This window comes from Passer domesticus, chromosome 17 (assembly GCF_036417665.1).
Source record: "Passer domesticus isolate bPasDom1 chromosome 17, bPasDom1.hap1, whole genome shotgun sequence".
Classification (NCBI taxonomy): domain Eukaryota; kingdom Metazoa; phylum Chordata; class Aves; order Passeriformes; family Passeridae; genus Passer; species Passer domesticus.
In genome coordinates, this window is record NC_087490.1 from 5,811,253 (window position 1) to 5,838,805 (window position 27,553).

A 27,553-nucleotide genomic window follows, 5' to 3' on the forward strand; every position below is an offset into this window, starting at 1 on the left:
AAATCCTCTTGCACAATTAACTGCTATTAGAAAATAGCAGTTACTATTGTTATTTTCTGTTCATTAAATGCTAATGGAAATTCAGCCCATCTGCAAAATACTGTGGCTTTACACAGGCAGAGGTGAAGAGGTTCAGACACATGAAATTATTTTTCCAGATTCAAACAATCTATCAGTGGCAAACAAATTCTCATACTCAGCTCTGTTTTAGCCACCAAAATAGAGATTGTCAGAAGGATGCTGATGGTCCTCTCTCCCCACTCAGGTCACTTTTTCCCCTCACTCAGGAGCTGAGGAATATCAATACAATTAAACCCATCACCTTACAAGCAGCAACCAGAAACTGGGAAACCCAGCCTGACTGGAATAAACCAGCTGACTACAGCTGCTAAAAAGAGGTCCACACTTGGGCAAATACTCAAGACATTCCTTCTCCAAGGCACCACCCATAATAACAGGCCAACAGTCTCAAACACCTCTGCATTTGGATGGATATGCAGAACCGCATACATTAAACTGCTTTTCTTGGAGTTCATTTAAGAATGCTGCCAGCTTGTAAACAGCAGAGTCAGTTTTGCTGCCAACACAATTTCTACCTAGAGCAAACGGAAGTGCTTTTCCAAGAATTTCCAAGACTGTTGCGTCACGCCGTGCGCTGGCGTTGCACCATGCAACCTGGGGAGGCAAGACACAGAAACACAAACTGCTGCTTGCTGCATCCTGGAGGGAATTATTCAGAGGCATTTACTTATTTTCAGGAAGAGACTGACAGTGCAGAACAGACCTTCCAAAAACTCCCAGTGCTCACTGCAGGGGAATATAGTCTCATTAATACTTTCAGTGCTGTAGCAAAAAGAGAGTTATTTTTATAGCTGGCGTGTTTCAATTTTCATTACAATTTTGAAAGCCTTGTTTGATAAGGTACAGTGGAGACTAAGAAATGTAGCATTTCTGAAGGACTAGAGAGACTTCTTCTCTAACCTCCTTCCCCATCATGGGTTTTGCATAATTAGTCCTTTGGCAACTTTACCATTTTGAAGCTTTATTAGAATTATGTGTATGATGACAGCATTTACAGACTGTTGCTAAGGTCAGGGTCCCATTATGCAAACTTTTAAATATGATGAGCATTTATAAGATAAATACAAAAAACAAGCCAAGGACATCATATTCTCCATAATTTAAAGATGAAGAAAATTGAACTTGCTTAACTTCCTTCATGACGATAGCGTGGAAAGTTTAAATCAGGGATGGAAGCAGATTTCCTTGGACCACAAGCTCACCCAGAAGAATTAAATGGGGGCAAATATTCAACCACTGCATCAATTAATAAAAGCAAATGCTTATAACCAAGATTTCTGGGTAAAACTTTTCAAGTAATAATTTACATTACTTTTACAAAACACTCAGCCAAACATCAGTTTGCTGACATCTGAAGAATTTCAAGACAACTCTCACTCTCATGCCAAAATTCCCTTTATTGAGCACCCCAGTACTATGGTTCTGGCTATGTACACTTCATAGCTGTGCACACAAATTTATAATTTTTAGTGGATTCCTTGCCATCTACAACTTTGGTAGGTATTTTCCCTGCCTAGAAGGACATCCATGTTTTTGTTTGAAGACTGGGCATAATCATGTCATTAATATCACATTATCAAAGAACACTTGAACTGCCTAGAAAAGAACAAAGAGCTTTTTTCAAGGACTTGAGGAGTTTGATGCAAAAAGTTCCACAAGAGGACTGTTCTGGATACTTTATAAGGGTAAACAGAAACCAGGAATAACAAAGCACCTCACCCTTCCTTGGATAGGGGAAACAACATTAAATAAAAACAGCACAAGTTTAAGTCTCACTACACAGTGTCATAATTTCAAACCTTCTTTTAAACAGGTCTTGTTTTAAAAAAACATTCTTCAATTGTATGTCTTTCCTAGTGAAGTTTTGAGGACAATTTGTCCTTCCACAGCAAAAGCCACTACTTCACTGCTCCATCCACTCTGGGCAGCCAAGTAACCCTGTGCACCAGGAGCCTCTTGCAAGGGACAGAGAGGCTGTTTTTTCAGTGCACTTCAATAACCACTTCTTTCAGACTGCAGAAAGCAACTGAGATTTGAGGAGGGGCAGAAGGGCAGGAAAGCTGACTTCCCTCCAAATGAAAACTAGGTGTTAGAAACTAGTATCTGCTAGTTCCAAACTCAGAAAAGAGCAACAAAAATAGAAAATAATCCGTTCACTTTTACTCAAAAACACTTCCTTTTCTTTGCATTTAATTTGGAGCTGAATAAAAATCACAGAGTAAGTCATACAGGAAGGGACCTCAGGAGGTCATCAGAAAGTATTTTGATAAGAAAGTATTTTACAGATATTTTTATTTAACACTTCAAAATCTTCAGGTTTAACATTTCATTGAATTTTATGCTATATAAGAAGTTTCTTGAGTCACTTCTCAGAAACAATAACATAGTAAATTAATTTTGTTTCTTATTTGCATGTTGAATCATAGCCTGAATGTGTTAACCCTGTCCTTTTGCTTAACACGAAATTTACTTTAAAGTTATCTTAGTTGCACATCAACATGTCTTCATAGGTACAGACCAGCAGGATCCAGTCTTTCTGCTGGAGACAACCACCACATAGAAACAAGCAAGCTTTAAAACAAGGTTTCTTGTTGGCTGATTTCAATTCTCAGTTAAAACTGGCAATGCAAACTACTCTATTCTGTTCTTTATTGAACAAGAGAAAAGATTTTCAAACTGTCAAACTGGCTGGTGGCATCTTGACAGCAGATGGAAATGCAGTAAGTGCATGGCAGTGTCTACTGCCACTACATGGCAGTGTCTTTATGTGACTCCTAGAAAACTGAATCCCTCACTGAATGGCTCTTTATACAGCAGGAAATGAGCACACATTTGGGGGAAGGAATCTGCTGTACACCCCTGTCATCTTAAACGGGTCAGGAATGAATGGGACTAGCCCAGCATGAAGAGCAGTCAGGTTGTTTACCAGGAGGCCTCTCCCCACTCACTCCATCGTGTATCTCTTCTTACACTCGTGGCAAAGGACTGATGTGAAGACAATTTTATCTTGCACAGTGTTTGGTTCAGTGGGGGAAGGGAGTGGATAGGGGAAACTGATATATTATGGAAAGCCATCCCCTCTTCCTTTACCCAGGGGACTGAAGGACAGCAAATGCCTCAGGCCAGCGCACTGACATGAAATGTTTCCTACCTCCCATCCAGAACCTGGGCGAGGACAACACTGGCACATTTTTCCATCCAGTATCTAAAGCTGGAACAACAATAGGGGTTGTTCCTAACTCCTGCACTGATCTCTCAGAACACCTAGGAACAGAAGCAAGAAGTTTGCCTGTTTTCAGGGATGCTTTTATTGGGAGGACACCCTAGTGACTGTTTTGAGCAGGAAACCAATCCCTGCATTTCTTTAAACTCTTCTTACTGCCAGTTGAAGACTCTGACCCTTCTTCTCCCAGCTTAGCTGTCAGTGCAGGTCTTCTGACAGTTTCTGCAGGACAGCTCAGTTTGTCTTTTCTCCACATGAGAGAGTAAGTGAAGGAAGCTTCCTACAATTGGTCCATTTCCAAAGGCCCGCCTGAGGTTTCAGTTGAGAAGATCACTCTTTAGCCCCTTCAAATCCGCAGGGTGCACATCCGAAAATGAGATATAATACATATGTAATCCTGGATAAACTCCATTCCCCACCCCTTTCCATTAAGTAAAATCAGTAACTAGAATCCCTGTTTAGGATTTGTGATTACAAGGATCACAGTCCGCCCTACCCTGGTCAAACAATACGGGCTCTAGGAAAGCATGAGAGCCATCATTTCAATAAAGCAAAACCCTGTTGCTTCCACTCCAGAACAGCTGACTTGAAGTGCATGCTAGGCTGTGCTTATTAACAAAATGAGAAATCTGATACATAGAAAGAAAACACTATGTGAGGATTAATCCTGGATTGCAGTCTGTGGCCAGCACTGGGCCATCATCCAAACACAGATGAAAAAGAACAGAATTTCTCCCACCTGTCACTTACAGCAGGTACAGCTATTGCTGTGTTGTAGCCTCATCCTTTACAGCTATTGTAGCAACTCATTTTGTATCAGCTTAAAATTCAGGATTGACCTCACTGTTTCATTTCTTCCTTGTTTTGTGGGAGCCAGCACTGGAGGGTGAATTTTCTTTCCAGGAATTACAAACAAGCGTGAGTAACTTACAAGTTTGGACAGCTAGCACAATACACGTATGCTTCAAGGAAAGAAACCGAGCTTAAAACCAGCTGGAACCTGGAGATGCTAACTGAACAAGAAAATACAACTCTCAGGAACATCTTTTTAACATTGTCCTGCTGCTTCTGAGAGAAGTAAGCACGCTGTCACTGCTGATTGCAAGAGACCTGAACAAACCAATGCATTTTCTTTGCCAATGAGCTGCTGCTGCACAGCAGAGTGGAATCCCTACTGCAATGCATTGTCCCTGCTCCCCATCGTACAGCAAGACAAAAACCAATATAAGAAGGCCTAATGGCTCAGTCACTGGTGTTCAATACACACCAAACCAAAGAAGTCATCTTTATTTTTTTTTTAATATATTCTCCTGCTTATGGTTGGGTTGACACTCTGTTGTTGCAATGCCACAGCTGAGCCCTGTTAATTTTTCTCCAAGCCCAGCAGGGAAGGCATGTCTGCTGATGCTGAAATGGGCCCTTCCCATTGAGCTTTGCCTGTCACAATGCAGCCAATATAATGGCTATGGCACAAATGGGATTCTGCTTTCTTCCACTCCAGCACCACATTTGCTGCAGCACTGAAATGTCACTTTGTGGCAATGTTCTTCCCTGTCAGTTGGCAGAAGCTGCAGTGTTGTTCATGCACTTTATCAGTCAGATTTGGGTAGGATACGGGAAACCTGGTTTTTTGTGGAGAAAACATGGCAACCTCTTCCTACCAATACCTCTGGCTGTCAAGCTGCGATATGTTCATCAGCCTGGATGACAGGGTTAAATGCTGCAGTCAGCACAAACACTTCTGATAGGGAGGCAAATGCACCTCGGTTTTCAAACATCATCCCATTTCCCTACATCTATCATCAAAGAAGGCAGCAGGAGCTCAAGGAATAGCCACATACTATTTTCTGCAAGGTCAAAGGAATGCACAACGTACACTTTATGTTTGGCAGCTCTTAATTACTATGGGCTGTAAAGATGCTAGAAAACGACAACTCTCAGTGCAAGATCTGCTGTTCACAACTTCAAATTTCATGCTGTGATCACCAGTTTTGGGCTGTGGTGGCTGTTTTAGAGTTTAAATCCATTACACAGCCAAACTGCTTAGCATTATGTTGTTTTCCAGTTATTTTAAACAACTAATCAAAATAAATTGGACATGTACCCTTCTGGAACAAGGCCTCTCACCTTCTCTTTCTCTCCTCTCTCCCCCCACCCCTTGTCACACATCGGCTTCTGCCAAACAATTCAGCACTGACACTACAGCTCATCACGTGATACCAAGTGCTTCAAGCATCTTGCAATACTTATTACTATCTACACATCCATAAGTCATTCCACCCAGAAACGTATGTGAATACTAACGTGAGCTATTTCCTTATGCATTAAAGATTTAGAGCTCTCCCAGATCCTTGGAAGAAGCTAGCACCCTCAAATACTGAAAAATCATCCCTTTTATGTGTGTGTCTCATCTGCATTTCACGTAGATTAGGAAGCATGACATAAGGAAAACCTGCCATATCCTCATACTCTCCCATTCCTCCTGCTTGAGCTCCTGCAGCCACACAAGTCTGTCGTGATTAAGCAATGGATTTTAGATGTCAAAGAACAAGGCACTTACACAGGGTGCCCTTACCCATGTTAGAATGGAAAGTAACAAATGTAAGAGGTTGCTTATTCTTAATGCTGATCTCCTCCAGAGCTAAAATGATATGTCAGTAGCAGGTGTCAAGTTTGAAGACCCCCCTCCCCTCCTCTTTTTTTTTTTTTTTTTTAATAAATATAACAAAGGGCACACAGATTTGACCTAATGGGTCAACCATCAAAAGTTAAACTGATTTAAATAATTAGACCTAGAATGTCAGGCACCACTGCAAATAATTGCTCCTAATGCTTTTAGAATTAGATTGCTAATGAAAAGGCGCAAAAAGGAGGCCATTTGCAGTTGTGGAAATAAGTCAATTTTCTTTCCATATGTCATTTTCCTTATGTAGATTTGCTGTGAAATCTTAAGGAGTCATTTACAGCTTTCTCTCCAGAGCTGCTGTAGTATATACAATAGTTCTGACTAATAAAAAATAGCAATAAGTCATCATGAAATATTAGTTGTTTATACACTGTATTTATCAAGAATAGCAAACATCTGCTCATAGTTCTGACATTTTCCAATGAAAGTGACTATTGCATATTGTTTCCCCCTTAATTTCTGGAAAAACATGGGAACTATTCAAATATAAACAGCATTCCGCAACAAATTTAAACCAGTTTTGGTCAAAGGACAGTTCATTAGCAGAATGTAATTCTGATGCTCTTAACTGGTTTCTGGCTGCTCTCTCAGATTTATTCTAACAGCTCAGTAATACCCTGAGTGATTTCGGTAACCGTCTGCTAAAGCACTGGGTTCCATATATAATTCACTAATTCTGTGTGAAGGTGCGTGTACCCCCGCCTCACTCGCAGATTCTAACGCCAAGTTACCCGTCTCTGGAAGCGCCCAGGCCACCCGAGTTCTCAAAGGTTGCGGATTTCGCAGCAGAAAGATTCGAGAGCCCGGAGCCCGTGTGTACATTGGCGTTCTGCGGGCCGGGCGCGGTGTCCGGCGGCCGCGGAGCCCCCGGGAGGAGCGCGGCTGGCGGCCCCGATAACGGGGGGCGCGCCGAGAGCCGCCCGCCGCCGCCGTGCCCACTTCCACCTGGGACCCGGCCAAGCAGAAGTCAATAATTGACTTCCCCGCGGCTCTCGCCCCGTACCAAAGGGGCCGGGCACGGGCTGGGCGCTGCGGGCACCGCGGGGCTCCCGGGCCGCGCTCCGCGCCGGGGGCCGGCACGCAGCCTCCCCCGCCCCCACTCCCCCCGCCGGCTTTGCTCTGCTTTTAAATGCAACCAGAAAAAAAAAAAAAAAAAAAAAAAAAAAACACAAAATGCCCGGCTCCCCCCGCCGCCGAGCTGGCACCGGCACCGGCGCGCCGGGAGATGCAGAGCCCGGCCCGGCTCCGCGGCGCCGTGCTCCCGGGACCGGGCAGCAACCAGCCCTCTCGGTTCCCTCAATTGCGATGTCGAGCGCCTCGGCAATAATATTGCCAGCCTGGACGTACAATTTCTTTTTTTTTTTTTTTTTTTTTTTTTTTAACCGGGTGGACAGCTCTACGCTGGCTGGCGCGGCCGGGGAACGTGCATTTCCTGCGGGGCACAAAGCCGGCGGGCAGGGTCCGGGGAGCCCCTGGCCGCGGGAGGGTGCGCGATCCTGCTCCGTCCATTGCGTCCGAGATGGGGCCGTAACAAAAGCCAGAGACCCGCAGCGACGGGCAGAGCGAGCGGGGCCGGCGGGTCCTTCCCTCCGCGATCCCGAGCGGCCGAGGGGGGCGGCGGGGAAGGGGGGAGCCAGGGCAAAAGTTCACCGCGGTCCCGGTAGGGCAGGGGGTGCTCGGTGGGGCTGGGGCCGGCGCTGGGGTTGGGGGATGCCGGCCTGGCTCGTCGCCTCGCAGCCCGGCGGATGGACCGCGGGGGGCGGGAAGGAGGCGATGCAAGTCCCGGGAGCCCCTTTCCTGCCCTCTCCTCCACAATGCGGCCAGATCCCCGGCACAAACACGCCCCCCCGGCACCCCGGGGCTCCGCTCCCTCCTTTCGGGGGAAAAAATAAAATCAAATAAAATACAATACGGCTCACTTGAAGGGACGAGTGGCGATGGGGAGCGGGCGGCTGCTCCGGGGCTGCCTGCGCGCCCCGCCGCTCAGCCCCACGCCGGCCGGCCCGGCGGGCAGCAGCTGCGGCCCCCCGCCCCGAGCCCACTGCCGCCGGGGAAGGGGCAGCGCGCACCCGTGCGCACACACACAAATGGCACGGGAGGAGGGGAAAGTTTCCAGCCGCTTCAACCAAATAACCAACATTCGCAAGCTCCAGACAGGCACGGTGGCCAGCACACCGATGCACGCCCCGGCCCCCGGAGCAACGGGGCAGCGCGCCCGGAGAGCGAGGGGAGGGGGCCCGGGGCACGGGGAGAGGGGGGCAAGAGCCGAGAAACCATCTCGGGTTTTTTCAATGGAAGTACCGCCGGTGCCGGGCACGGCTGATGCAGGGCAGGGAACAAGGGGACACCCCCGCCAGCCCGGCGACTCTCCCGAGCGGACCCGTGCAGATGGGCAAATCACCGGGGCTGCGAATAAAGAGCGGGGAGCGGGGCTGGGCTGCACCGCGGAGCCCGGCAGCGCCCGACCGCCCCGCGGGACCCGCGCCCCCGCCCGCGCCCCGCGCCGCGTTACCTTCTTATTGCATCTGGAGCAGCAGCTTTTCTTCCCTTTCCCCTCTCCTCCTCTCCCTCTCCTGTCCTCTCGGTTTATACCAGCCTGTTCCTCATCTCACAGCCTTCCTCCCAGCGCCATCTTGCAAGCTTGTGACGTTGGGAGCCGCTCACCCCTGACCCACATTTGAATAGAAGCCAAAATGAAAAAAAGAAGAGGAGAGAGCGAGGGAGAGCGGAGAGAAAGAGGGGAAAGAAGAAGAAGAAAGAGCGGAACAAGGAGAGGCAGGGAAAGCAGCAGCTAAGCAAGTGCTGTGCCAGTGTGGAACAGCATCGGCTCTGCTCCCTTGCCAGCTAGTTTAGTAATAAGCAATTTCCTGCTTTTGCAATAAATGTTGCCGCGGCGGGGCTGGGAAAGGGACGGGGATCTGAGTAATTCCCACCGAGGGACCAGGGCTTCCCCCACCCCGAGCCGCCCCCCTTCCCTGCCACCCACACCCCGAAACCCAGCCCGGAGCCTGACCACTGCCTCCCGGCAAGCCAAATACTGCTGCTCCCTCCCGGGTTTTGAGCAATGAAAAAGGCATTTATTAAGATTATTTCTCCCATCACTGATGAGCTCTTAAGTGTGTGTTAAGAGAAATTATATAGATTATAGCTTGTAGGTGTGTTGGAATCTGAAATTAGTTTTACACACAAATTTTGGAAACATCACGCATAGCACTATTTGCATATTAGTTTTTTGTCACTCATATCTGTGTGTTAAGGACTGTCACTGCATTTTGCATTATTCAGGGCACATATACAGACATGGCCTTTGCACCCACAGAATCTGAAGTTTTGGTTTGTGCATTTTTTTTTTTTTTAGTTATTTACTTATGGAAGTATATTGGAGGGAAGAGTTATTTGTGTTATGCGTCCCTAGTCCTGCAAAATTTCCATTCATGCTTAACTTAAAGCACATCAGTGATCACACTGAGTAAGAAGGGCTACTCAGATGCTTACAGTAAGAGTGTGCCCAGCCTGCAAACTCAACCTATTACTTTGTAAAATGTTAAGTTCACTTAACGTTTTCTATCATAATCTTACTGACCATTGTCACAAAGTACAGCTGTGCAGAAATCTGAATTACCCCTTTGTAGCACTCTCTCCCATCCATAGCTAATTAATCTCTAATAACTGGAGAAATGCACATAAAGATTTTTATTGTCATCATGCACAGGAGTACTTCCACTATCCCACGTAAGAATCACTGTATTAGCTCCAAGTATGAGATGATATTTCCTCTCCTTCTGTGCCCTCACAGCCACCCAAATAAATAACCAAAATTCTCTGTAGCCTCAGCAAGGCGATTCATTAGTGCAGCTAAGCCTACGTTTAACACATGTCTAATAATTCCCTAATAGCCACCATGCCAGTGACTCTCTCAGCCACTTCCTGTGCAGATCCCTGCAGTCTGCATGCCCTTCAGCTGCATCCCAGCTGCAGCCTAAGCTCTCCATCCCTGATAATAAAGATATTTTCTAGTTGCTCATCCAGAGTTCAAAGTTTTTGCAGGACATGGTTTCTTCAGCTTTACCAAAGTGGCTTGAGGAGCAAATAAAGATAAGGCAAATCACAACAGCCGTATCAGAAGGGTCTGGACTGGTGGTTTGTTCACAGTGCACCCAATAAAGAGCAGAACACTAACAGTGGTGAGAACAGCAAACCTGACTGTCAGCACAAGACCCAGTGAAGTAGATAAGGATCAATTCAAGACTCTTCCCCCACCAGGAAAGTTAATTTGAGATCGGTGGTGCTGCTCTGAGCTGTATTTTAAAGCTAAGTGGCCTTGCAAATAGCCAGGGAGGTGTTTCACGCCATTTGTTTCATGCTGTGCCAGAGGAATTGGTAGGCAAATACACAGAAGTCCTTGCACTATCTAAACAGGGGCTACATGCATCATAGATATTTTTTCAGATAAGTTTAGACATTTGGGTTTAGAAAGAGCCACTTTTGTGAATCTTTGTGTGGCATTTCAAGACCTCAACAATGCCACCATCTGCCCTCATCTTCCTTCCTTCCGCTGAAGTTTTCCACCCCAGCACAATCTGTGTGCCCCTGCCAGTTCACAAACCAACATCTTTGTTCAAACCCGCTTTCATCAGACATTTGAACAAAGGTGCCAAGTTTTTCACAGGAATGGCTTGAGGCACAAGCATTTCAGCCTGTCTGCCAACTTTGCTAGGCAGGTGTTAACTTTTGAGAGTGAAGGGGAGAAAGAAGGTTGGGAAGATGGACAGAAACATCCTCAAATGTGACCACAAGGTTTAGTCTAAAAAGCTTTACTTGTATTTGAATCTTCTCTAGGTTTGGGAACTAACAGCTTGCAGTATCCCTCAGGAAAATGAGAGATAGACACATTTTCAGTAGAGAGGAGACTAAAAAAAGATAGAAATTAGGTGTCTGGCACCTGGAAATGATATGGTATGATACAGCACTGCATTCAGCTTCATATATAGGTGATAATTATAAGGTTGGAAAAGAACTAATGAGAAAGTTAGAGCTGGCACTGTCACTAGAACCAGGGACATCTGTGGAGAATCTGATGAGCCAAGTTGAAGTATGGCCACACCTACCTGGAAAACATCTACAGGCACGCAAGGCAGATACCATGATACCTGTAATGTCTCCAAGCAACCACAGCCAGGGAATTTGCCATCCAAACAGAGGGTACACCCTCAAGTTCTGAGAAATCACACCCACTGTGGGCACATCTGGCACTGGTAAAACGTGCCCCTGTGTGTGAAAGCAAACGGGTTGCTCAGGTGCAGGGAGCTGCATGCGCAGATGAAAGGCTGGATTAGAAGGGTGATGGTGGCACTCTGCTTGCACACACCGTGGCACAGTGGGCATGTTCTGGAGGGGGATTTGGGCTTGTGAATGTTTTGAAGAAAGAGGCTCTTCTTCTATTTCCAGCTGGACACTTGTCATTAACTTTGTTTTCTAGTCTTGTTTGACTCTGAGGTTTTTAGCACTTTACTGAAAAGAGCATGGAGAGGATGGCAGCATGAATTAATGAATTGTGCTGGGTGAATTGTGCTCTGCAGACACAGTTGAAAGCTTCAGCTTCCTCCTTGGTGTGTTGATGAGTACATTGAATGCAACACATCCAAGTTAGCTATGAAAAACAGATTTTTGCCCTACAAATATACAAAGAATTTAGAACAGAATCCAAAGAACAAGCAGATTGCACACCATTCTTGTATCTTAGTCCTTAGTATCTATTCACAATAGCTCTGTAATGCTGTTTTCAAGCAGATAAGTTTAATTAATTGTATTCCCCCCCCCCCATATAAGTTATTGTTTGCAAAATACTTAGACTCAAGTCAGTGACTGAAACCCAGAGGAACTTCAGGGCTTTGGTTTAATTTCAGTTTTTAACAAACTGATGTGTTCAGAAGAAGCTCCAGCCCTTTGTAGCAGTGCTATAACAGCAAGTTTATACTCATCCTAGAACAGGAAGAAGACATGGGTAGAATTATTGTAGTGGCAAGCGAGTGCTGTGGGTGAGGAGTGAAGTAATCTGAGCAAAGAAAATGCCATTGCAGAAAGTAAACAGAATAAGGACCAAAGGGTGGCCATGTGCCCTCACGGCTCTTCAGTGCCACCTGCCTTCAGCCCCGGCGCTGTGGATGGCCAGTGCCATCTAGCAGGCGAACTGTTGTTTACAGTGGCGGACGATGGGTAAAGCTGGGCAGGAGAGCTCACATGAAAAGCAAAAAACTGCAATTCAAGGAACGAAGCAAAATATGCAGGGCAGGCAATGCCAGTTTAGGGCTTATGACTGAAAGAAAGGTCAAAGCAGGGGGTAACCAGCCTGCTCCTCAAGAATAGATAAGGTTTTACCTCTAAAAATAAATTAAGACAGGGTTTCCAAGCAGAGATTTGCACTCATTGTCTCTGCAGTGGGGTAGTCCTGGCAGCTCCACGAAAAATGCTGGGGGCCAGGATGTCGGTGTGGAACTGAAAGAGGCTTCGTGTAAGGCATTGCAATGACCCAGGAAACTGCTTGAATAGCATCAGAACAGCGGGGGATAGCTCATGAAATGAAAAAGTTATTCCACTGTCCCCTCCATAGAAATATTCCTCTACAGTCAGGCACATGTGTCTGGAAGGTCTTATCCAACAGACTCACAAGTGCCCATGGAGGAGATTCCAATTTTATGCTAAGATGGGTTTGGAAAATTCTCTCTTACCTGCGAGTGTGCTGTGATTGAGTGTACATCCTGTGACTGAGTGTACATCCTCAGTAAAGCTCCTTCATCATTCACTGGATTAGCTGGGCTCCCCACTCTGCTACTTCTGGTCTTTGACTGCAGTCAGTGGATGATGCACAGAGCATTACATTATAACCTTTGTGTAATTATATTATCTTAATTTATCCTATCTGATCCTGGTTTTACTAATGCAGAACTTGATAGAACACAAATTTGAGAAGTAACTTTTCCACATCTAAAAATGGAAAGAAATATTTTTGGAAATTCATTTGTAATGAAGGAAAATCAGAAACAGTAAATGTAACCTAAATCCTTAGTATCAAAAATTGCCACAAAGGACCCCACTTCAGAGCTAGTTTTATGCTGTGGCTGGTCACAGGTTCCCTCAGCTCTGCACTGTTTTGCCATGTATAAACAGGGAACAAGAAAAGAACTGGTGCTACTTTGAAGAGTGGACAAGGAAAAGATTAAAAATACTTTTGTACCCAAGATCTAAATGAAGTTTTGCCATAGCTTTTAAGAGAAACAGTAGATTTGAAGAAGAGAGTAAAATGAACATTGATTAGTTGGAATGAGGGGAACACAATGGAAGTTATCACAATAAAAGTGAAAGCAAATCTAAAATATCTTAACATTTTCCAGTGAGGGAGACCAGTAATTTTCATCCCAGAACTCCAAAGGAACTAGTACCAGATTGATAGCAACCATTTGAAATAAATCTTTGAGTTGGAGGTTGTTCTTGCATGATTTGAAAATAGTAGCTATAATACTTTTATTTTTGAAAGGATTAGAAAGCTTTCTAAGAAGCCACTGAGTTCATTGGTTTTGAGACCACCTCAGACTTTCAGGAGAGTTTTGAAGAAAAATATATTTAACATGTTTTATATATATATATATATCTATGTATATATCTATGTAAAAGATGCCGAGAGAAGGTAAAAAGGATAAAATGCAACCACAATGCTGATTTTGCTGAGTGTCCTGGACACTTTATCTTTGCAGAGATAACTGATTGTCTAAGCAAGGGGAAATGCAGTAGATGTAATCTATATGGATTTTAGTCAAGCATTTGATATGATGCCACATGGGAAGTTATTCATTAAGATGGAGAAGATGGGGATTAGTACAAGAGCAGTAAAATGTGTAAGAATCTGTACTGAAGGAGAGATGCCAATAGATTGCTATTGGGATAGAGATTTCTAGTAATTATAGATTGAACTTGTTTAATATTCACTCTAATGATCTGTTGTCATTTAAGATGGAGAATGGCAAAGAAATGTTCTGATGAAAGAGTCAAGAGGCACCATCACTAACAGCACCAGAGTACTGTGGCTGAAGATGGTGAAAGTGATGGAAATGGGACACAGTTCCATGCAAAAACAAACATACATTTGGGATGCACTTCACAATTAACAATTGAAAATTAAGCATGTTCTTCAAGCTAATCTAATCCAGGGCTTCTTCTGGCACTGAAAAGAGGAAGATTCCCTGAGAGTGGAGGGTAATCCTGCCTCTTTTGAGTTCTTAATTTAGGATAAGAAGGTCTGTTGTGTGCATATATCAGTTTTTCTATTAACTGTGCAGAACTTTATGCAGAAGGATAAAGAAAAGTAGATCCTCTTTAAGGAAGAAAACTGACTGTAGTATTTTTTAAAAAAAGAAATCAAATCTCTGTATTAGTTTGTCAGTGGATGACTCTGAACCATCAGTGCAGGAGGCAGTGAGAGAAGTGACAAATGTGATCCCAGACAAGATTCTTGCAGCACTGCTGGCCTGCACAGGGCACTGCTGGACCATCATGACTGCTGCAGGATCTCCTCACACGTGTTCACACAGGCGTCAGTCTGTCAGGATGCTCCATGTAGTCATAAGAGACTTGAACTCCAACAAGAGGAGAGGACTTAAAACTATTCTTACAGACACTGATCCTGGCTGTGAGGCATGTACAACACCTTGCTGCTGGTGGCTGGGAGTTTCTGGGGTGCCAGGGTGTCTTCCAGTCTTATCTTTCTAATGCTAGAGATAGGAAAACATTAACCATCAAGAACATGTGTATGGTTTTGACCAGCTTCTTCTTGGTCACATTTTTGTGCAGGTTGGGTAGTTTGGTTTTTTTTTTTTTTGGTTTGGTTTGGTTTGGGTTTTTTGTTTACATATAAGTACATATATGTGTGTATACACACATGCATCCATAAGTATATATTTAAGTAAAGTTTTCCTTCTATCCTTTGTTGGGAAGCATAGAAACACAGAGGTATATTTTGTGTTTTCTGTAATAACCCACAGAGCCAGCCAATATTTGTTGATATGCTGCATTTCTGAGTATTTCTGGTGATGACTTTCAGGTCATAAAAATCTCTTCTTGTCCTCACATTAGGTAAAAATAGTAAGAAAACCACCACCAAATTCAGCTGTACATAAAATTTTTTCCCTTTCTTCATGTGTATGTACTTAGAGAGGCAATGTGTATAGTATGCATAAGTAATTAATGTTGCACGCTGGAAGAATGAATTATTGTCAGATGGAGGTAAAGCATGCAATATGGTCAAGTAAGCAGTTCCAATAATAGCTGTGCTTATAGAAGCAAAATGTAATAGAGGGCAAACTCTACAGGTTGCCAGAGTGGAGCTGTGTTGCCAGTTGGTGACCAGGGGACAGCAGAAGGATTGGTTTTAGCTGAATGCTTTTAAGCTTATGTGTTACCACACATAATGAGATTGTTTCTCAAGCAGTGGCACTTAAGCAAAGGGCAGACATAATTTTAGCTTGATTTAGTTGGTGGAGGTCTAACTAAAAAGCACATTTTCTTCTCTCCTAGCTTGCCATTTTCTCAGTGAGTGAGAACATGTTCTAGATGAACGTGAGCCTTGTCCTGTTGTTGCTGGGACAGCTGGATCAGAGTGACACATGTCTCTCCACCTGGGAATTTAGCTGAAAAAAAAAATGGAACTGTGGTAGAGCAACTGGGCAGTACAAACTCCCCAAAAACTGGCACTGCCCAGGGTAAAGTACAAACCCGGGGAGCACTCTGGTTTTGGCCAGGTCACAGCAGTGTTTTTAATTAGTGTGGCAGAGAAGATAATCACAAGAACTACAAAAAGACTCTTTTCCATCCAAAGTGGACACCTGAATACTGGATGTGTTGTATCCCAGCTGAAGGCTGCCCTTTAAATCCAACAGCCATGCAAATGCCACTCTTTATATTGTATAAGGGAAAGAAACCACAGAGCCCTTGAGCAGATGCACAGAGACATTGGTGTGCATTAGCTGAGTGTCAGGGGCCTCACAATCAGTGCCACACACTCAGGCACACACAGAACATGCAGGCACACACAGAACATGCAGGCACACGGGACAGGGCAGAGTCCCCAGAGGGTTTGCTCCCTCCCCTGCCCACTCTTCACAAACAGGCAGAGTTCAATTCCAGACTGCCCAACATACAAAGCTGATAAAGACTGGCATGGAAGAGCCCATGGGCAGATTGGCAGCCTCAGTAGTTACTGATATCAAAGGTCACTGAATGCTAAAAAATAAATATGTTACAGTGCCAGCAGGGCACTGGTGACCCAAGGTAAAAGGTTCTCTAGCACCAGAGATATATTTTCATGTTTGTTACCTATATAAACTGTATTTACTGTGATTTTTCAAGTGTTCATGAAAATATACAGGGGGGAACATGTTTTACTTAATGTTGGCAAGGGGATCTGCTTCAAAGGCCAGACCCTCTCACTCTAGTATACACTGTGCTGTTTTCATGGGTACACCTGAGCAGCAAAGCAAAGAAATTCACTGTTTATGACACTTCTGGCTCAGGGTTCTGATACTTCTCATTCTTTTTACTCTTCAAAAATGTAGTTGGATTTTTCTGTCCTAAAAGCACTTTTCTGTTTGAGTCTGACTTCACTGGTGCTGGGGTAAGTCTGAAATTACTGCACTGAACCCACTGGAATGGTATGGGTGAAAGGGAGAGAGACTCCAGCCCGCTGCCTGACATTGTTAAACAAGGTTATGAACACCATTGGTCAGTTCATATTCATCTTCTGTGATTAGTGCCAGCGGCAATGGAAAGCCTGGCCAGTCATTCCCTACCGTGTAATGCAAGGTGACTCTAGTTCAGGGGACAAAGGACACGAGATTGGGGTTTTTTCAGGGACACACAGAGGCTGGTTATGAATGTTTGGGGCGCTTTAGTTTCATTGTTGTCTGTATCAGCACCAAGGGCTGAGGGCTTTCTTGCAGATCTCCAGCACCAGTTCAGAGGCTGTGCATGGGAATGGGGAGATCTCTGCCCACCAGCTCCCTGCTGCTCCCTCTTTTCAGTATTTGCATTGGGGTTTTTTTCTTTCTGTTTCTCTTGGAGGCACAAATCTCCAGCAGTATTCTTGTTTTAGCTTAAGGACAATGCAAGTAAAAAAGCAACATACTAGAAACCCAGTTAAAGGTAGAATTCCTGGTGCTCTTCTTTTGCCCTTGGGCCAGTGCATCATTTACAGCAGCTTTTAGTCTGCTCTAACCAGTGATGGGTGACAGGATGGTGCAGGGACAGGCAACTGCAGATATCATTGACTGGGAGCACAAAAGACACCACAGTGGCCACCTAGTACCACCCACCTGGTGTTCACAGGCTAAGAGCATCCCTAGCAGGACTCTGGGCTGAATCAGAGGAAAATATTTTCAACTTTTGCTTAAATTCTGGTGACAAATTCAATGTTCTAAACCATAATGCTGACCCCACTCCTTGGTATAGCATTTGCCAAGTAACACTCTACTTACCCAAAATGTGCACTGAAGATCAACCTTAGCATAGAGAGTAAAACAATAGACATCATCAACACTATTTGCTGAAAAATATCTTTACCTTGTCAGTAAAAATGTAGCATTTTTCAGTGGCTTTACAAACACTGGAAAAGGATGCAGAGCAAGAAATGTTGCACTCATAATTGTACAAATAAAGAAACAAAGGAGTAAATATTTTTTTCCAAGTGCTCAGACAAACAAGGGCTAAAGGAAGAGTCTGGAGTGATGACAGACCAGAGTTGTGTGGTTGTGAAGCCAGTGAACAACGGCAGCTCTGTCCTTTGCATCCTGCACAGCAGATATGCTGCACTGGCTCTCCCAGAGGTGCTGAAGGAAATCCTGCACCTTCGTGCACAGCAGGGACTCACTCACTCTTAGGGGCTGAATTAGGGGAGAGCTGGATACACAGGAGAAAAGGCACTGGAACAGCTGGGCTCTTCTGCAAGCTCTTTCCCTTCTCCTGGAACCTTTAACAGCACATCTAAAAAGGCTTGGGCTTTATTTTGAGATTTGGGAACTTGCACAGAGGCTGAGAAACAACCTGGTGTGCCTTGGGCCGCAAGATTCCACATCGGAAACTGGTTAGAGCACAAGCATTTCTGCATCCCACTCCTCTGCTTAGATGAGCAGCCCACGCCTCTATAAATCACCCAGGAGGCACTCAAGTTGCTCCAGCTTTGTGTGCGTGCAGTAAATCACAGAGCTGTGCTGAGGGAGACCCATCTGCCTGCTGGCTGCCAGGGCACTGAGCAGGCTGATGCTGCTGCTGGTGACTGAGCTGCCACCGTGCCCTTGCTGGTTTTGAACAGGGCTTGAGTCTTCTGGCACAAAACAGAGTTGCTTTTTCCGTGTCTATTCTTAAACATGCATTCCAGCTATCTTTCCATCTGTTATGAAACACTCAGGATAAGATCACTGAGGAACCTGTAGCAAGACAACTCTGACAATTTCTGGATGCTGCAGATCTTTTGGCACTTATCTCTTAAATTGCTGTCTTGAATATGCAATAGAAACTACATTTTCCCACTCCTCTGTAGTTACTACACTCTCCTTGGTGGGTGTTCCCAGCCCCTGAAACTCCTGTCTCTTTCATTATCAAACATTGTGATGTGCTGCTGACTGCTCTGTTTTTATCCTCTCAGCCCTTTTGGACCCCCTTGGTTCTCTATGGGGCAGCCAAGGTGGTGGCTGCAGAAAGGGGGAAGCCTCTGTTTCTGACAGTTTGCTGCTTGAGCAAATCAAGTGCAACATCTCACAAGAAATTCATCTCACCAAGTGTCTCCACTTGCACTGGAACTGAGAATATTGTTTTATTCTCTGTAAGCACAGATGCTTTGAGACTTGCCTAATTGAGATGCTGCAGCTCCTTTTCTGCAGGGATTTTAGCAGTGGAAATCACCAGATGCAATCTTCACTTAAGGCAGGCATGTTTTCTCTCTTCTTCAGAAATGACTTTGTCCAAAAGGGCCCAGATTTTTTGGCTTTCAGGAAGTGAAGGCATGAGCAGTGAGAGAGATCTCGGTGACAGAGTGAGGAATTTGTTTGTTTTGTTACTGTGATTGCATGGCTGGATTTTTATTAGTTGCAATGTCTTGCTTGGCTCTGCATAGAACAAGTTATGAGTAGTACGGGACAAAAATGTTTCCAGGGGCACTGGTGAGCCATTTTAATGATCATCTAATAATTATAATAAACATGGTTCATCTATTACTTCTATTTTTCTGCTAAAAAAGCAAGAATGAAATAAAATATTAAAGCAGGAAAACATACTTTTTAAGACAAGCCGATAAACTGTTAAAAATGTGTGTACTTATATTGATGTTGCTGCTCTTTCTGCTTTAAACAACTGGCTACATTTTGTTCTTAATTATGAGTTAAAGGATTTGTATGCACGTCTACACTGGAGACCTCCAAGTGATTCTGAGATGAGGGTGAACTGAGGTTTTTTCAGCCAGTTGAATTGAAATTACTTACCACTTGAACAGCATCTGCAACAGCGTAAGGCACGGAAGCAATTTTTCTTTTGTAAGAAGATGAAAAAGAAATAAAGAAGGAGTCAAAGAGTAAGCGGGCTGAATGGGCCATTAGCACCAAACTCTAAAGATGTAGAAGTCAAATAGGATAGAAAAGCCCCATAAATTTTTACAACTCCTCAGAGAAAAACACTGTGATTATTAAAACATGAAACCTTGCTTTTCTAAAATGCTTAAAAGATTAATATAGAAATGTCATACTGTGGCTGCTGGAGGGATTATCCTTAATGGGAATGTTAGAAGTTATTTTAATGTAAAGCAAACACAGCCACCAAAGAAAGATCAAAAGTGGAACAAATTCAAGGCTCTTAGTTTCAGGAAAATGAAGTTTGTCAAGAAACTATTTTGACTCTGTTAATTAGAATGAATAAATTCTCCATAAATACTGTATATATATGACATAGAAAGTGATGACCTCATCTAATTAGTCATTACCTAATCCAATCACTAGCACAAGAGCAAGTCTTAGGTCTCTTTTATGAAAAATTTTGTTCCCATTTTGGCTTGAGAAAAAGTATATTTTTGCTAGTGCACATTTTTGTGAGGTCATGTGCATATACCCAAATAGCTTTGATGATAATCCACCATCCATGGGCAGGGGAAGGTCGGTCACATGGCACAGTGAGCTCCCAGAATTTGTGGTTTTTTCCATGCAAGAGCAAATTCAGTGACTTTTTGTTTTCTTTTCAATCTAGCATTGTTACTTTTAAAAAAAACATAAACTGACCACACAGCAACACACTGCTTTGGTCTCTATGTAAGCCTTTGAAGTCCAAATAAAAACTACAGTGTTGCTAATTTAGAGCAAAAAAAATGTCATGTTTTCTTTGGTGCTCAGGACAGCACTTCACTTGCTGTCTGTCCCAGTTTGGGCAGTGCTGCCATCAAACACCTGACTCCGTTAGACCCAGTCAGCAGTGCCAGACTATCAATTCCAGGAGCAGTAATTGCTTTACAAATTGTGCCACCATCGACTTGTTTTTTCCGCCAACACGAGGCACAAAACCACACTACAGCACGCAGCAGTGCTCACACATTGCTGTCCTTGTTCCCCTGCAAAAGGGTTGGACTTGCAGAACACAGTTTCTTTTAACAGTTATTTCTAAAAAGATCCATCATGCCAGTACTCAGCCCCAGCCTGCTGGCATTGCTAAAAAACTTTCCCAGAAAGTAAGAAAGTGCTAAATCATTCTATGCAGTGTGAAAATTCACTTGTTCAAATGTTTAGTGTCATATATGACAGCAAGGTTTTACTGAGAGTTAACAATTATTTTTTTAAATAATTGCCAATATTTATAGGCAAGTTTTTCTCAAACCTGCTGTCTCTTTCCCTTGTTTTATCCTGGACATAGAAATAAATAGCACAGAAATTAATGTTATTTTTACTTTGCAGCCCTGCAAGCAGCCAGCCCTCAGTTTGCTGCTACACAAGGTACCACCACCATGTGCTGGTGACCAATTACCAGTCAACAGAAATTTTGCTTCAAGCTGGAATCCATTTCTTAAGAGCTCTGCAAGTGCCAGAGAGCCCTGACAGGAAGGTACTGCAGTGCCTGAGGTGTGCTGAGGACTCAGCACATGGGAGGAAGGTCTTAGTTGAAATACAAGAATATATTTAATTGTCAGGATTTATCAAACTCCTAGCAGTTTTTGTTGGAAGATTCTAAAATGTGTCCCGGAATATCAGCTGTAGACTTTTTGAAACAGGGGCCAGAATGTACAGAACCAAATATTTCATTTATAACATAAGGCAAATTTACAATAGTTATGCACCAGAATTGTACCTAGCAATGCCTCTTAGAATTATTTTCACTTTCTTGCAATTCTTTTTAAAATATGGGAGTATAGTTGGTATCTAGCAGTTTTTCTCCACATAGTCTCAGGAAATGTGCTGTTAAGATAAATTGAAAATGCCATAACTTCCTAATGTACACTCACTTTAAGCTACCAAATCCATTAGTATTTTCCTCACCAAACTGGTGCCACAATGACAAAAGCAATCCATCTATTCTTTTGTTATGAGCCATAGGCTACAAAGCACTTTGTACAACTGAAGTGGCTGTGACAAAACACTCAAGTTGTATTGAGCAAGTGTGCACCATCCTAAAACACAGGGCTGTAATTCTTGCTTCCCTGGTGTCCCTTTAATTTGCAGCCATGTAGAATAGCAGAAGAAAAACAATTAGCAAATTCTACTCCCTCATTAAAATATGATTACTGGATGATGATATCAAATGCAGAGTAAGAGCCATTGCAGAGAAGCTCAGGATTTGCAGCCTTGCCTTGCAGAGCTTGTGCTCATTCTTACACATCAGTGCTCAACATCAAATGCCCAGCTACAGCAGCAGGCTGGACAGAGAACTTGATTTAGGGGTTGTGGGGTCCTACCTGTGAACATCTTCCTTCCTCAGTTGCATTCAGTTCTCAGTACTCATTAACTTCCTGCCTCCTCTCCCCCCCACAGTGTTCCCAAAGCCACTCATTTTCATGACTGACTTGCTAGCTGGGCTGGCAGAGCTGAATGAAGACATTTCCCAGTTCCAAGGTGCCAAATGCAGAGTGACAGTGCAGGGATCCCGTGCTGCCCCACTGATGAGCTGCAGGCTGATGGAGAGGGTGGCATGGAGGGGACAGGACAGGGCTGCACTTTCTTCAGAAAGAATCATAATTCTGGTCGAGTCAGTTCTAGCAGGGGAGCTCCACGAGTGGCAGCCATGGAGCCTGTGTTCCACTCTCTTACCTGTTCAAACCTTGTCCAACCTGCTGACACTGCCAGAAAGACAAGGTGCCATCTGTCCATGTATTTTTTTTAATGTGAATGTGAACTTGGTGGGTTTCATGTCACTTTATCCAAATCTGTGGAATGAAAACTTCCAGTAGCTTCCACTGAACATTTCAATGTTTAATATGTGCAAACACCCTGTATGATGGTATCTGTGTTTTGTATCTGACACCCATTTCTGCCTTCCACCTTGACACCCATGGCACTGAATCTTCTTGAAACTGGAGCCTGACACACTGAGGGGTGTGTTGTATTTCTTGGGGTCACTCTTCCAAATGAGCTATCACCCTAACAATGTTGATTTTTTTTTTCCTGGTGTCTTCTGATTTTCTTAGCTTTTAGCATGACACCCAAGACCTGGGTGTGCAGATGACACTTAATATCAAAAAGGGGACTACACTGTATCCATTTATTATCCAGAAACTCAGGAACTTGGCTAGAGAAGCAAAATAAGGTATTGAACAGGATGGGATTCCTGCTAGTCTAGAGCTGAGCTTAGCACCAAGGAGACTCAGAAAGCCATTTTTCATATATCAATAGCAGTACAGGACAATGGCAGAGTTTTGAAAATGTGCTTTTCACAACTCCTGAAAATGTAACCCAAGGAGAAGTGGTGGTATGGCACAGGTGATGCAGTGCTGAGCAAACAGTGAATCCCTTGCTGCACAGACTCCTGAGCAGAGCACCAGGTTCATGAGGATGGCAGACACGGCACCTTCATCTTCACAGCAGTTCCCAGACGCTCAGTGGCCCTGGTTCATCTCCATGGCACCACTGGTGCTGCCATGCAGTGTAAGTTAGCAGGGCTCACCCAAGTCAGAGGAGATAGGCTGGTGGGGAGTGGTGCAACCATTTGGGAAATCAGGCATGACATATTCTAGGAAGTGTCTTAAACTTGGAGTTGTCTAAAGTTGTTGAGCTTTTGCAGCACTTTCTGTGTAGGGCACTACAGCTTCTAGTGCAGAAAAAACAAGGGACTGACTCTTCCCTGCATGTAAATGACTTGTATTTCTGTTTACACCTTCACACAGAGAGTGATCAGAGTTACCAATTCAGATGGCTGATACCTTACAGCCAAAGCAAGGCTATGAGAAGAGTAATAAAGAACTGGTCCCTGAAATTTCCAGTTTAATTTGTGAATTGTGCAGATCTCAGCCATGCTGCCATCCTCTGTGTATGACAGCTTTGCACTTGGAAAAATTACTTCTCCATAAAAGAGTTTCATTCTTCAAGTATAGGCAAGTAAGTGGCAGTGTGTTGGTGTGAGAGGGAGAGGGATGCAGCAGGACACCATTTGGGGATTGACCTGACAGTGAGAACAAAATGGGAGTCACTTGGACAGTGCCCTGTCAACCCATGAGATAGATATTCATTATGAACCAGACTGGACCTGAAGGAATCGTTTAAAGAAATTAAATTAGATTAAATTTCCCAGCAATTGTGTACACCTCAAATACCACCTGCTGGAACTGGAGCTCATGGATTGGCCATTGCTGCTTTAGAAACACACATGGCTGTGTTCTGACTGCTTGACATGCAAAAACCAGTGCAGGGGTGTACTGTAATTGTGGGAAGAGGATTTATTCCACCAGCAGGATTTGTGCACAACACACAGTTAGTGTCTGGTGATCAGAGTATTCACTAGCAGAGTGCATGCAGTGAGAATGAAATGCATCTTACAGCCATCCCTTTCTATTAAAGCTGTAGCACACTGTGTTTGGATGCAAGCCCAGGCACGGGTCTGTGTAAGATCTTGTTTACCCTTTCATCCTGAGCGTTCCTGCAAACTGCTGCTTTCTCACTTTCGACTCATTTTCAGTTTTACATGGGGATGCTGAGGCAGGTTTCTGAAAAAACAGTGGCAAATCAGTGACCTCACAGTGTGCTGTAAATGCCAGGAACCCTGTGGAGAATACAAACACAATTAACCATGTAAAGTGAGATATAAGAGAGGAACCTGCATGTAGATATACAGCAAGGGAGTTGGCAAGCTGTAAAATAGGGACTTGGGAAAAGTCATTAAAAAGGAGAAATTCCTCATTTTCTTGCTCACATCTTTTCATCAAAAAGCAGAGTGGTGTGGTAAGGATGCAGAATAGCACAGAGGGCTAAAAAATAATGGCAGGAGCTTCCAGGCTGCTCCCAGGCCCAGTGCAGAATGCCTTGCCAAGGCAGCAGTGCAACAGCCCAGCACAGCCCAGCACAGCTCAACACAGCACAGCCCAGCACAGCTCAACACAGCACAGCACAGCACAGCACAGCACAGCACAGCACAGCACAGCACAGCTCAGCACAGCACAGCACAGCACAGCTCAGCACAGCACAGCACAGCACAGCACAGCACAGCTCAGCACAGCACAGCACAGCACAGCACAGCCCAGCACAGCACAGCCCAGCACAGCTCAACACAGCCCAGCTCAGCACAGCACAGCACAGCACAGCACAGCTCAGCACAGCACAGCCCAGCACAGCACAGCACAGCACAGCTCAGCACAGCACAGCCCAGCACAGCACAGCACAGCACAGCTCAACACAGCCCAGCACAGCACAGCTCAACACAGCACAGCACAGCACAGCACAGCTCAGCACAGCACAGCACAGCTCAACACAGCCCAGCACAGCACAGCTCAACACAGCACAGCACAGCACAGCTCAGCACAGCACAGCACAGCACAGCACAGCACAGCACAGCACAGCACAGCACAGCCCAGCCCAGCCCAGCACAGCACAGCACAGCCCAGCACAGCACAGCTCAACACAGCTCAGCACAGCACAGCTCAGCACAGCACAGCACAGCACAGCCCAGCCCAGCACAGCACAGCTCAGCACAGCACAGCACAGCACAGCTCAACACAGCACAGCACAGCACAGCACAGCTCAGCACAGCACAGCACAGCACAGCACAGCACAGCTCAGCACAGCACAGCACAGCACAGCCCAGCACAGCACAGCCCAGCCCAGCACAGCACAGCACAGCACAGCCCAGCACAGCACAGCCCAGCCCAGCACAGCACAGCACAGCACAGCCCAGCACAGCCCAGCACAGCACAGCTCAGCACAGCCCAGCACAGCTCAACAAAGCCCAGCACAGCACAGCACAGCACAGCACAGCACAGCACAGCCCAGCCCAGCACAGCACAGCTCAGCACAGCACAGCACAGCACAGCTCAGCACAGCACAGCTCAGCCCAGCACAGCCCAGCACAGCACAGCACAGCACAGCACAGCACAGCACAGCACAGCCCAGCACAGCCCAGCCCAGCACAGCACAGCTCAGCACAGCACAGCACAGCTCAGCCCAGCACAGCCCAGCACAGCACAGCACAGCACAGCACAGCACAGCACAGCACAGCACAGCTCAGCACAGCCCAGCACAGCACAGCACAGCACAGCACAGCACAGCTCAACACAGCACAGCACAGCACAGCACAGCACAGCACAGCACAGCACAGCCCAGCACAGCACAGCCCAGCCCAGCACAGCACAGCACAGCACAGCCCAGCACAGCCCAGCACAGCACAGCTCAGCACAGCCCAGCACAGCTCAACAAAGCCCAGCACAGCACAGCACAGCACAGCACAGCACAGCACAGCCCAGCCCAGCACAGCACAGCTCAGCACAGCACAGCACAGCACAGCTCAGCACAGCACAGCTCAGCCCAGCACAGCCCAGCACAGCACAGCACAGCACAGCACAGCACAGCACAGCACAGCACAGCCCAGCACAGCCCAGCCCAGCACAGCACAGCTCAGCACAGCACAGCACAGCACAGCTCAGCACAGCACAGCTCAGCCCAGCACAGCCCAGCACAGCACAGCACAGCACAGCACAGCACAGCACAGCACAGCACAGCACAGCACAGCTCAGCACAGCCCAGCACAGCACAGCACAGCACAGCACAGCACAGCTCAACACAGCACAGCACAGCACAGCACAGCACAGCCCAGCACAGCACAGCACAGCACAGCCCAGCACAGCCCAGCACAGCACAGCACAGCACAGCACAGCACAGCACAGCACAGCCCAGCACAGCACAGCTCAGCCCAGCACAGCCCAGCACAGCACAGCACAGCACAGCACAGCACAGCACAGCACAGCTCAACACAGCTCAGCACAGCACAGCTCAACACAGCTCAGCACAGCACAGCACAGCACAGCTCAGCACAGCTCAGCACAGCACAGCTCAACACAGCTCAGCACAGCACAGCTCAACACAGCTCAGCACAGCACAGCCCAGCACAGCACAGCTCAGCACAGCACAGCTCAACACAGCTCAGCACAGCACAGCACAGCACAGCACAGCTCAGCACAGCCCAGCACAGCACAGCCCAGCTCAACACAGCACAGCTCAGCACAGCCCAGCACAGCACAGCTCAGCACAGCACAGCTCAACACAGCTCAGCACAGCACAGCTCAACACAGCACAGCACAGCACAGCACAGCACAGCACAGCTCAGCACAGCACAGCACAGCACAGCCCAGCACAGCACGGCACAGCACAGCACAGCCCAGCACAGCACAGCTCAGCACAGCACAGCTCAACACAGCTCAGCACAGCACAGCCCAGCACAGCACAGCTCAGCACAGCACAGCTCAACACAGCTCAGCACAGCACAGCCCAGCACAGCACAGCCCAGCACAGCACAGCTCAGCACAGCACAGCCCAGCCCAGCACAGCACAGCTCAGCTCAGCACAGCACAGCTCAGCACAGCACAGCCCAGCCCAGCACAGCACAGCTCAGCTCAGCACAGCACAGCTCAACACAGCTCAGCACAGCACAGCTCAACACAGCCCAGCACAGCACAGCTCAGCACAGCACAGCTCAACACAGCTCAGCACAGCTCAGCTCAGCACAGCCCAGCACAGCACAGCACAGCACAGCTCAGCACAGCCCAGCACAGCACAGCACAGCCCAGCCCAGCACAGCTCAGCTCAGCACAGCACAGCTCAGCACAGCCCAGCACAGCACAGCACAGCACAGCACAGCCCAGCACAGCACAGCACAGCACAGCCCAGCACAGCCCAGCACAGCACAGCACAGCACAGCACAGCACAGCACAGCACAGCACAGCCCAGCACAGCACAGCTCAGCCCAGCACAGCCCAGCACAGCACAGCACAGCACAGCACAGCTCAACACAGCTCAGCACAGCTCAGCACAGCACAGCTCAACACAGCTCAGCACAGCACAGCACAGCACAGC

At 46.0% G+C, this 27,553-nt stretch overlaps 1 protein-coding gene and 1 long non-coding RNA gene across 5 annotated transcripts in view; one reads left to right on the plus strand and one right to left on the minus strand.

The window, feature by feature from the left end:
- Positions 1-8,874, minus strand: part of HIC2 (HIC ZBTB transcriptional repressor 2) — a 71,279-nt gene extending 62,405 nt beyond the window's left edge. For 2 of the 4 annotated variants that reach the window (XM_064392352.1, XM_064392351.1), the window contains exon 1: positions 8,503-8,874. The gene's annotated coding sequence lies outside the window, so the exon portion shown is untranslated. The remainder of the gene's footprint in view (positions 1-8,502) is intronic. The other 2 variants (XM_064392348.1, XM_064392346.1) reach the window with 1 other exon arrangement.
- Positions 1-27,553, plus strand: part of LOC135282515 (uncharacterized) — a 214,049-nt gene that overhangs the window by 158,884 nt on the left and 27,612 nt on the right. The window lies entirely within an intron of this gene.